General features: G+C 44.1%; 1 protein-coding gene and 1 non-coding gene across 2 annotated transcripts in view; both read right to left on the bottom strand.

Annotated features, from left to right (window-relative positions):
- Window positions 1-12,449, bottom strand: part of LOC126355586 (cGMP-dependent protein kinase, isozyme 1) — a 1,149,467-nt gene that overhangs the window by 1,094,508 nt on the left and 42,510 nt on the right. The window lies entirely within an intron of this gene.
- Window positions 3,655-3,761, bottom strand: LOC126286697 (U6 spliceosomal RNA). Its single transcript, XR_007551717.1, has one exon. It is a non-coding gene; the product is annotated as a U6 spliceosomal RNA (small nuclear RNA).

The following is a 12,449-nucleotide window of genomic DNA, read 5'->3' as shown; positions in this document are numbered from 1 at the left end:
CAAGGCTTCAGACTGAGCTGTTATTTTTCATCATTAACTCAGTCTGTTGCAAGAGTGAGTCGTGGTGAGAACAGTGTTGAGTGTGGGCAAATTGTTGTTGCTCGTATGGTGGGTCCTTCCATCACCAAGATAGCCCAAGTATTTGGTGCTTCAAGAGACTCCGTGTAGAATATTTACACCGCACACAGGGGAAGCAGGAAAACATCATCCACGAACTCACAAAATTTACGAAAATGTGTGTTGAGTGATAGTGACGGGTGGTCATCCAAAAGGACTGTGACGAAAAATAAACGGGCAAGAGCTGCAAAAGTCACTGCAGAACTGACTATCAAACTAGCAAACACTGGCAGCACCGAAACAACACGAAGGGAGCTCCAGAAGCAGGAAATTGCAGGGCCAGCGCGATTTCCAAAACCGTATATCAGCGATACAAATTCTCATTGCAGCAAGACGTGGTGAGGAGGCCAAAATACCGTAACTACGGGGCAGTGGAAGAACGTCATTTGGTCGGATGAGTCTTGTCTCATACCGTTTCCAAATTCTGGCCGAGTTTACGTCCCAAGAGTGAAACATGGCGGGAGTTCGGATATTTGGGCAGTCATATCGTGGTTTACCATGGGTCCTATGGTAACTCTGCAATGTCGTATTACTGCCAGGGATTATATGACCATTTTTGGCCCATCAGGTCCATCACATGGAACAATGTTTGTTCCCTACAGGCGTACTGTGTTCCAAGACGATGGGTCCCTGTTGGCATAGCTCATATAGTCCACGACTGGTTATGTGTGCACGAGGATAAATTCTCGCGTCTCCGTTGGCCATCAAACTCACCAGGTCTCAGTATTATTGAGTCTTTGTAGTCTACTTTGGAGAAAAGGGTGCGTGAGAGCTATCCACCTACACCATCGTTCCTTCAATTTGCCACTGTTTTGGAGGAAGAATGGTATAAGATTTCCTTGAAAACATACACGACAATTGGAGTGGATGATGTAAGTTTGGTTGTCTATCTTGAGATGCACGACTCATTTTCCGACCAGTTTTATTGTGACTAGTGACTATGCAGTACATTGTCACCTTATCTTAGAATGCGAAACCGGAGACGTGATGCTCAGCTTAATATTTCACTCTGTCTAGTTTAGTCACAAATGTTTAAAAACAGGACTAATCTGGCAACGCAAGCAAGTTTCGGATACGGTTTTGGGTTTACATGGGTGCAAAAATTGATTGTGGAAGTGGACAGGCGGCAGCTAGAATCGCATTTCCAGAATCAGTATTGAAGCATTTACGTTATCAACCTGAAGCGGTAATTACGGTTTACAAAATTTACGAGCCCCAAGTAAAGACAGTGAGTAGAAATTTGCACTTCCTGCTGTAAGGAGCGAGTGGATCTCGTCCACACACCATTTGCTCTCGCTGCCTGCGCCTATTTTTTTCTTTCTTTTTCTTTTTGTGTGAGAAGGATTCTGCAACATTTCGACTGCATCGCCGGAAAGAAAAGCAACAAAATGGTTCAAATGGCTCTGATCACTATGGGACTTAACTTCTGAGGTCATCAGTCCCCTAGAACTTAGAACTACTTAAACCTAACTAACCTAAGGACATCACACACATCCATGCCCGAGGCAGGATTCGAACCTGCGACCGTAGCGGTCGCGCAGTTCCAGACTGAAGCGCCTAGAACCGCTCAGCCACTCCGGCCGGCGAAAAGCAACACCCTCGAGACCAAGGCCACTTCATTGACAAGTCATGTGATAGGCAGTCCACAATGGTAGGAGTAATGAAACACAAACTTAACAGTAATGAGTACCCAAACAATTGTATCAATACACGGTTTACCGCGCCCCCCTCCCTCCCCCCCCCCCCCCCCCCCCCCCAAATCACAGCCCTTGGTATACAACGCAAGCGTTATTCTCGTATGCAATCATCTGGCACCCTTTATTGCAATTCGGCAATGGTTTTTTCAGGCTATAGAGAGCGCGGTAAGTCCGACTTCACCACGTCCCTTACGTGTTCAATCGGCGAGAAATCTGTTGATCTTGTTGTCCAGGGCAGTTACTGTACACGTTGTGTCACAGAAGTGGACGTGCATTGTCCTATTGGAAAACACATCACCTTCCTGTCGGAGAAATTACTGCAGCACGGGGATAGCAACCTACGCAGTGTAGCTGCCATTAATTGCTTTACCCTGCAGAAGCACCAAGTGTGACCGCGACCTGTAACTTCCGGGCTCCCACTCCATAGAACTTGAGATGAGACCTGTGCGTCGCATGTGAATGCACTTCAGAATAGTCCGATCGCCAGGTCTGTGCCATACACACGTACGTCCATCAGTCACATACAGGCATAACCTACATTCATCACTGAAGACATCAAGAAAGTAGCCGTGCTCGGTGCTGTCGTTGTGGCAGTTATAGCCTGGCAGTAGAATCATACGTGATCTCTACCCTGCTACAAGCAAACCGTTCCCAATGGTCCTTAGTGACCCAGATTCCTTCGCTGTATGATGTCCGAGGCCACTGCTGCTCTCACAATGCGCCGACCTCGTTATGTGTGTGTACAACTCGGACCTCCAGACACCTGTTGATACGTCCAACCACCTTCTCGCAGGCCCATAATGCGATGCTGTTCAAATGGCTGAAGTTTTTCAACAGGACTATGTAATATCTCTATATAACCACGAGCAGCTGAGCCACGGTCAGCAGTTGATTACATCTCTCTAGAGAAGCCAGCTCAGCCAGCCCAACACCTGATACCACCATGATTGTACTATTCATAGTAATTATACTTTATAACTATTTCACTTTGTTATTATAATGACTTTGGTATCTCTAAGCTCTCTCCAAAGTGCAAAGTCTGAAGGTGATCTAAGTACGACAGATCGAAACTGGTCACCAGTTTAAATATTAATACCGATAGTGACAATATGTTGGCTTTTTGAATGTTTACTGCCTGTGATCATAACGTATTACAAGTGACGAGGACCTCAGATATCTGGAAAGAATGCCATGCCGGTCCAGTCGTTCGCAGATTTCTCTAGTTCACCCTGCCCCCTCCCCTTCCACCCTCCCCCACTCTCCCTCCGTTTCCGCCGCTGCACATCCCGTCTCAAAGCTCTCCTCAGCACTTCTAAGCGCAGTGATCAAATATAGCCAAAATATTTGCACGCGTGAAGCACTGAGAGCAAACATTTTGGTCGTGAAACTACATTTATCGCCTATAAAAGTGTCAAACAGCTCCTCCAAACTGAACAGTGGCACTGAAATAGGACGACGTTCCGTAACTCTTCGCATCCACAAAGTGCGAAGAAGCGCAGTCTCTTGGTTGTTAGTAGCATCCATAAATTACATATTAACTCTCAAAAATTATTGCGGGCTTCCACATCCTTGGGACAGTTAGCACGAATGTACTGCCGTTAACGCTGAAGAATTGTAACATATGTTACCTGCAAAAGTGCCCTGAGGTTAACATACGAGCAAACATTATGGACGGGCGAAAACACGCAAAGATATTCTAACTGATTGTGGGACTTTTTCAAGCAATGCAAGATATACGATTATTATCGGTGCAGTGATGAACCGACAAACAATCGACATTTTGGAATTTTTCCACGAGGTACACCTGCCTGGAATTCGAACCTGGCACATTTGTCTTTCGTAGGCAAATGATCTGCTAACTTTTTTTCATGTCATCTTTGCTCAGGGTCCATGCTAGTCTATTCTGTATCCTTCCAGTTTCAGTACACGCACCGTCAAAGTGAGTACAGAGACTGATTCATGCAAGCACGACTCATGACCTGGCATCACAGCTTTACTTCCACCAGTGCCTTATCTCCTACCTTCCAGACTTCACCGTAGTTCTTCTGTACACCAGGAAGAACGGACACTCTTGTGAGCACTCCCCTTCTTCGGTTCTTAGAAACAAAAGAAGAGCATCAAGGCATTTCAATCATCTGAACAATTCTTTTATCTAAATGATGTGGAAAAAGTTACTTTACAGGATATGTATACATGTCCATTGTTGACATTAATGATCATTTTATTCCTACTCACGCAAAAACAATTTTTTTTTTAAATTTTATTTAGTAGTTACCAGTTCTTTAGCAGAAATTCGTCAATGGAATTGAAGGAGTTGTCCAGGAGAAATGATTTTAAATTAGATTTAAAACTTGCTTCGCTATCTATCAGACATTTTATATTACTGGGAAAAATGAACAAAAAATTTTACTGCTGCGTATTGAATTATTCTCTGAGCCACTGACAGCTTTAACAATAGGTAATAAAGGTCATTTTTCCCTCTGGTGGTGTAGGTGTGTACATCAATGTTCTTCTCAAATTGTGATGGATAATTTCTGATGAATTTCGCTAGCGAAATTTGTATTGTGACGGAGCAGTTAAAATACCTAAGTCCTTGCAGAGGCACCTACATGGTATTCGTGGGTGAACACCACATATTCTTCCCGCTTTTGTGCAATCAATACCTTCTTTCTAAGTGATAAGTTACCCCAGAGAGCTAATCTCTAAGAGTTACTGAGTAAAAACATGCAAAATATGTGACGAGATTAACTTGTTCGTTTTCAAGATTATCAATCATATGAAGAACTTAATTGTTTGAGAAGCTCACTATTATACTTCTTCCAGTTCAAGTTTTCACCAATATATACACTCAAAAATTTCGAGCATTCTATTTACTGACTGCTGTTCATGTGCTACATCAACAGTTGGTATGACTATTTGTTGTTCAGAATTGGACGCAGTGTTGTACGTAAATTGAAGGTGGAGAAGGGAAGAAACGAAACAAGAGGGATCACTGCCGTGAGCTGCATTGGGACATTATGCAGACATTGGAACACCACACATTCATATAATTTGGACGTAGTGTGTGTTTTCTAAATTTAGGGAGAGTCCATTTTCAGATAATCATTTCACAAGTCTTTGGAAGATATCATTTTCTAAATCTTCTGTTAGCTTCTTTTTTATGGGATTTATTATAACACAAGTATTGTCTGTAATAATAAATCCCATAACACAAGTATTGTCTGCAACCCTCCCCCCCTCCCCCCATGAACCATGGACCTTGCCGTTGGTGGGGAGGCTTGCGTGCCTCAGCGATGGTTGGAGGGGAGGCTTGCGTACCGTAGCTGCAACCACAACGGAGGGGTATCTGTTGAGAGGCCAGACAAACGTGTGGTTCCTGAAGATGGGCAACAGCCTTTTCAGTAGTTACAGGGGCAACAGTCTGGATGATTGACTGATTTTGCCTTGTAACACTAACCAAAATGGCCTTGCTGTTCTTGTGCTGCAAACGGCTGAAAGCAAGGGGAAACTACAGCCATCATTTTTCCCGAGGGCATGCAGCTTTACTGTATGATTAAATGATGATGGCGTCCTCTGGGGGAAAATATTCCGGAAGTAAAATAGTCCACCATTCGCATCTCCGGACGGGGGCTACTCAAGAGGACGTCGTTATGAGGATAAAGAAAACTGGCGTTCTACGGTTTGGAGCGTGGAATGTCAGACCCCTTAATAGGGCAGGTAGGTTAGAAAATTTAAAAAGGGAAATGGATAGGTTAAAATTAGACATAGTGGGAAGTAGTGTAGTTCGGTGGCAGGAGGAACAAGACTTTTGGTCAGGTGAATACAGGGTTATAAATACAAAGTCAAATAGGCGTAATGCAGGAGTAGGTTTAATAATGAATAAAAAAATAGGAATGCGGGTAAGCTAGTACCAACAGCTTGCACAGGATAGAATATGATGGAGAGCTGCATCAAACTAGCCTCAGGACCGAAGACCACAACAACATTGTCTGCATAAAAACAAAAAAACCACACTTATTGTATGTTAAGTGAAGGTCATTCACGTACATATGGAATAGGAGTGGGCCCAAAAGTGAAGCCTGTGGGACTTCTTTGTCGTTGCCATACATAATTACATGTCTTCTGACTGGTTGCACGTGGCCTGCCGCAGATTACTCTCCTGCGCCAACCTCTTCGCCTCAGAGTTGCACTTGCAGCCAACATCGTCAGTTATTTGGCGGAAATGTTCCAGTCTCCATCTTCCCCTGCAGTTCTTACCCTTTACACTCCACTGTAGCATCATGAAAGTAATTCCCAGACGCCCTAACACATGTCCTGTCTTTCTGTTCCTTCTCCTTGTCAATATTTTTCACACTTTGTTCTCCTCAAGGATTCTGCAGAGAACCTACTGATTTCTTAGCTTATTCTTACACCTAATTTTCGTTTACCGTCTTAGCTGAGGGGTGAGTGGGGCTGAATGCCATGCAGGGGATCTGGTTCAATACCCGGTATTGCCAACGAACGAAAATTGAATCTAATCTAATGATTTTTTCTTGATAGGAGGACTCGTATAGGGTGCTCTTAGCCTCTTGAGGTCAAATGGGGAGCTACTCGACCTACTAACAGCGGATTCAACGTCAAGAAACCCGGCAATGACCGAGAGAGCGGAATCCTGGCCTCATGACCCTCCATACCGCATCAAATTTCGGCATTGGCATCGGACGATATGGAGGTCGGTCTAGCACGATTCACCCTACTAGGACCAGAATGCGGAACATTGCCGTATCTTTATACTTAATTTTTTAATGTCCTTCTGTAGCAGCACATCTCACTGCATCGAGTCTTTACCTTTCGGGATTTCCACAGTTCATGATCCACTACCATAAAATGCTGTGCTCCATACGTACATTCTCGGACATTTCTTCCTGCAAATAAGCCCCTACTATTAGACTTCTCTTGGCCAGGAGTGCCCTCATCGGCTGTTGTCGTCGTTATCCGTCACATATTTTTTTCCTCCCGAGGTAGCGGAATGCCTTCATTAGTACAATATTCAAGTAAAGTTTGTGATAATGAACTGATGTATCACAATCCGCATTCCTTCCGGCAGAGTCCAGCTACATTGCCCTCAGTCGTGGTAGTACTGGCGAAATAGTAGTGTGCATACGTCGGTTAGAAGAGAGAGACCACTGCACGTGGATGGGGTCAGCAACATTATCAATTTTTCCGCAAAAAGATGCTTTTTGTCTGCCGAAAAGATATCATCCTAGGATCTTAAGGACATGCAGAAAGGATTGCACAAAATTTCCGTTTAACGTACTGAATAGCAGCTCTCTTTAAAAGTGCATAATGCCAATAATACTCAGAAATGTCCGACTGTATCCCCTTTCAGTATTAGTGCAATCTGGAGCACGGTCCATTTTTTAAATATCTAGGTATAATATAAGGATCCTGTAAGGAAAGGTGTAGGCTGTGTGTGTGTGGGAGGGGGGGGGGGGGAGGGGCGGAGGGGGATTCAAATATGATTCTACACACCGTATGAGAGAGTACTTGGACTGGAAGAAAGCACAGCTTATCCAGTTTTCAGGAAGTGTCGTCGAACAAACTCATAAAAATTTAAGTCTATATCTCTGACATCGGGCTAGTGTAGAATTTTGGAACGTCTTATGCTCGCGTATTATGTCATTTCTCGAGACCGAACACCCGTTCTGGCTGAATCAACGTGTGTTGCAAAAACAACGATCGTGTGAACCCAGGTAGCACTGTTCGTCCGCATGATCCAGAAAGCAGTAGATACCGGCATCGGTGTAGTTGATGCGCTCTTTGACTTCCGGAAAGCGTTTGATAGAGTTCCATACTGACGTCTAACGAACAAATTACGAGCGTACGGAATACCAGACCAACTGTGCGAGTGGACTGAAGAGTTTCTAGCAAACAGAACACAACATGTCATTCTTACTGGACTGAAGTCTTCAGAGGTAACAGTAACTTCAGGTGTGCCCTAATGGAGTGTTATATGACAAGCACTTTCCACAATCAGTGAAAATCAGCCAGTATATAACGTGTAAAGTTTCAGGAGGCTTTTCACACGTAGGTGATGCTGTTGTAAACAGTGAAGTCGCAATGTCAGAAAACTGTGACGAAATTCTGGAAGACCTGCACCGCATCGATGCTTTAACGTTACACATATGTAGGTGAGCTAATTGGGTGCCCATTATTGGTAAGAGGTAAAATGAATTTGTTGTATGGCTGAACGCTAGCGGACCTAGGTTTCAGGGCACGCTCCAAGAAATAGTGGAGTGTCAGTCATTCTTAGTGATGGCTAGGTTACAGCTCTCTGAGATTTGACAATAATTCACATCAAATATTAATGCAGATCTGAGTACATCGGCAATCCCAGAAAAATGAGGGGCATACAATGACACAATTGTAATTTCAATATCTTTAAAACAACAAAGTTAATATTTCACAGTGAACGAACATTTACAAAATGAACCTCGGAATCAATAAATTTTAATCGCTTCATGCAATTTCAACAAATGATATCTCGCCGCGCGGGATTAGCCGAGCGGTCTAGGGCGCTGCAGTCATAGACTGTGCGGCTGATCCCGGCGGAGGTTCGAGTCCTCCCTCGGGCATGCCTGTGTGTGTTCGTCCTTAGGATAATTCAGGTTAAGTAGTGTGTAAGCTTACGGACTGATGATCTTAGCAGTTAAGTCCCATAAGATTTCACACACACTTGAACATTTTTTGAAATGATATCCCAGATGATAACATTGCAATATAGCTATTATCCCTGAAAGCTATCTATCTGTATCTATGTTATTTATTTATTTACGGGGTCTTTTATATCTGTTTATTTTCTATATATACTGAAACGCCGAAGAAACTGGTAGAGGCCTGCCTATTCAAATACGGAGATATGTAAACAGTCGAATACGACGATACAAGACACCAAGTGTCTGGTGCAGTTGTTTGATCTGCTGCTACAATGGCAGTTTATCAAGATTTAAGTGAGTTTGAAAGTGGTGCTATAGTCGGCGGACGAGCGATGGGACACAGCAACTCCGAGGTAGCGATGAAGTGGGGATTTTCCCAGACGACTGTACCGTTAATATCAGGAATCCGGTTAAACATCAAATCTCCGACATCGCTGCGGCAGGAAAAAAATCCCGCAAGAACGGGACCAACGACGACTGAAGACAATCGTTCAACGAGACGGACGTGCAACTATTCCGCAAATTGCTACAGCTTTCAATGCTGGGCCATAAACAAGTGTCAGCGTGCGAACCATTCAACGAAACATAATCAGTATTGGTTTTCGGAGACGAAGGCCCACACATGTACCCTTGATGACCGCCCAGCACAAAGTTTTATGCCTTGCCTGGGGCCGTAAACACCGACACCGGACTGTTGATGACTGGAAACATGTTGTCTGGTCTGTTTGGAGCAGTTCGTTTCAAATTGTATCGAGCAGATGTATGGAGACAACCTCATGTATCCATGGACCCTGCATGTCAGCAGGGGACTGTTCAAGCTGATGGAGGCTCTGTAATGGTGTAGGGCGTGTGCACTTGCAGTGATATATGACCCCTGATCCGTCTAGATACGACTCTGATAGGTGACACGTACGTAAGCACCCTGTCTGATCACCTGCATCCATTCATGTCCATTGTGCATTCCGATGTACTTGGGCAATTCCAGTAGGACAATGCGACACCCCACACGTCCAGAATTGCAACATAATGGCTCCAGGAACACTCTTCTGAGTTTAAACACTTCCGCTGGCCACCAAACTCCCCAGACACAAACGTTATTGAATATACCTGGGATGCCTTGCAACGTACTTTAAAGAAGACATCTCCACCGCGTCCTATTCTTACGGATTTATGGACAGCCCTGCTGGATTCATAGTGCCAGTTCCCTCGAGCATTACTTCAGACATTATTCTAGTCCATGCCAAGTCGTGTTGATGCACTTCTGCGTACTCGTGGGGGCCCTGCACGATACTAGACAGGAGCACAAGTTTCTTTGGCTCTTCACTGTATTTGTCAGGATATCATATTCTCCACATTTACACAGCACATGAACACAGCGTCAATACCTCATACTTTCTTGTAAGTGTGTAGTTAATAATGAAAAGTTTACTATTTTGCCAGTAACTTTATTTAAATGCTGAGTGCAAGTGCTATTTAAAAACTGCGTTAACTTACAAGTGGTCAATTGCGTGAGTTAGCGGACACCATAATTGAAAAGAGAACCGGAAGACACTTCAATGAAGAGGGCATAAATAATTGTTTAAACAATACTTAAGGACAATCTGTTGTCATTTGTTGTGAGCATATTTGTGCAAGAATATTGACTCATTTATTACTTACATTTATTGTAAGTGATCTAAGTGTAACCGAATGTTTATGACATTTATTTATTTAAATGTTGTTGTAATATATTAGTTTGGCCTGAGAAGTGGTCAGCTTGAATCAAGTCATGTGCGTAGTACTTAAAGACGACGTATTTTTGCTGGGGATAGCCTTCAGCCAATGGAAAAGCAGATCGTCCGGAAACACTATGGGAATCAAGTGGAGACTAGGACTTATCGGGGAAGAGCTCGTGGGAACGATTCTGGGCACTTGGTGTCGAATGGTGGAGGAAGCCAGACCTGCCCATAGTAACGTACACGATTCAGTCATATAGATGACTGATTCTGGGTAGTGAACGGCCGCTACCATACTTTAACTTCTGAAGAGAATTCAGATTTCGAGAAGTCTGAATACGCTCCAGTGTAGGAAGAGTAACATCTTCCGCTTTTACGTATTACGGAACTGAGGACAGACAGAGTATGATCAACTGGCTCTGAGTACTATGGGACTTAACATATATGGTCATCAGTCCCTTAGAACTTAGAACTACTTAAACCTAACTAACCTAAGGACAGCACACAACACCCAGCCATCACGAGGCAGAGGAAATCCCTGATCCTACCGGGAATCGAACCCGGGAACCCTGGAGTGGGAAGCGAGAACGCTACCGCACGACCACGAGATACGGGCCATGATCAACTACTCCATGTATTATGTGTGTTAAGTTATGAATCGTCATGATGAACTCTGAACTGTTTTGAGCTGATCAATATTCCGTGTATTGTGCTTACGAGATGGACTTGTGCTGCACATAGGGGAACATGGAAGAATTTGGCTGAAGAACTCCTACAACGATTTACTTAAGAGTGGACGGTGCCTCAACAGTTCAAGACTGCACACACATTAGCTATTCTCAAATCTGAAATGCCAGTACATGAGCCCTCAAGTTACCGGCCAATTGCACTGCTGATTGTGTGGTCCAAACTACTGGAACGACTCATGCATAACAAATACAAGGAATAATAAACAATATAACCCCAACAAATCACGCTGGGTACAGAAGCAAGCGGAGCTGCTGTGAGCAGGTCCTAGACACGACATCCTACATTGAGGCTGAATTGCAAAAGAAACTAAAGACATCAGTGGCCTTTGTTGATCTGTCAGGAGCATATGACACTGTGTGGCTAGATGGAATACTCCTGAAGTTAAAAAAGCATGTCCCAAGTAAGAAACTAACGACACTTGCAGTAAATATGTTAGCCAACCCCTACTTCAAGGTTAGCGTTGGACAAAAACAGAGCAAGTCGTTTACCTTGAAAAATGAGCTCCCCCAAGGGTCCGCCATAGCACCCCGACTCTTCAATTTGTACACCAGTGACATGCCAAACACTGCTAGCGCAAAGTTTTGCTATGCCGACAACCTTACCATAGCCGTAAAAACCAGTACACTTGAGGAAGGAGAAGCTATGTTATCTAGAGACTTAGAAACTCTCAACACATACTGCAAAGCATGGAGACTCCATCCAAATGCGCCATAGACTGAAGTCTGCGCATTCTATCTAAAAAACAGAATTGCAAACTAGGAGTTGAATATGAGCTTCTGCCAACAAAAGGTTAGACACAATTTCCTGCCTAACTAACTTGATGTCACACTAGATCGGTCTCTGACGTATAAAAAAAGACTTGGAAAAAACAAGACAAATACTACAGACCAGAAACAACATCGTAAAGAAACTAGCTGGTTCAACATGGGGTGCTGACGCATCGACTTCACGTGCCACAGTACTAACGTTGGTGTACCCAGTTGCCGAATATCGTGCCCCAGTGTGGCAACATAGTGCTCACACGAGGAAGCTGGACGTACGCCTGAACGAGTCGATGAGGATTATTACGGGCACATTAAAATCCACGCCGATTCCCTGGCTGCACACCATCAGCAACATCCACCACCTGAATTATGACGCCAAGAAGAAGTCAATCGAGAATGGAGGAAACCACACCAATATAGTCTTAAACAACCCTCCCTCAGACCGCTTAAAATCTCGCAATCCACTGTGGCGTAATGGAAGGAACGATAAGAAGTTCGACATTAAAGAAGAGTGACGCAAGACGTGGAATGCTGCACATCAAGGTATCCAAGAGCCAACTGCCAGCCTACCAGGATTTTATCTGCAGAGAAGTGATTGGACAAGGCTGAACAGAATAAGAACTGGCCACGCCAGGCGCAGCGCTATGATGCACTAGTGGGGACTCCGAGATTCTCCAGCCTGTGGTTGTGGGGCTCAAGAACAAACTGTTC

This window comes from Schistocerca gregaria, chromosome 1 (assembly GCF_023897955.1).
Source record: "Schistocerca gregaria isolate iqSchGreg1 chromosome 1, iqSchGreg1.2, whole genome shotgun sequence".
Classification (NCBI taxonomy): domain Eukaryota; kingdom Metazoa; phylum Arthropoda; class Insecta; order Orthoptera; family Acrididae; genus Schistocerca; species Schistocerca gregaria.
The sequence above is the reverse complement of the archived record's forward strand: the minus strand, read 5'-3'. Positions and strand labels throughout refer to the sequence as shown.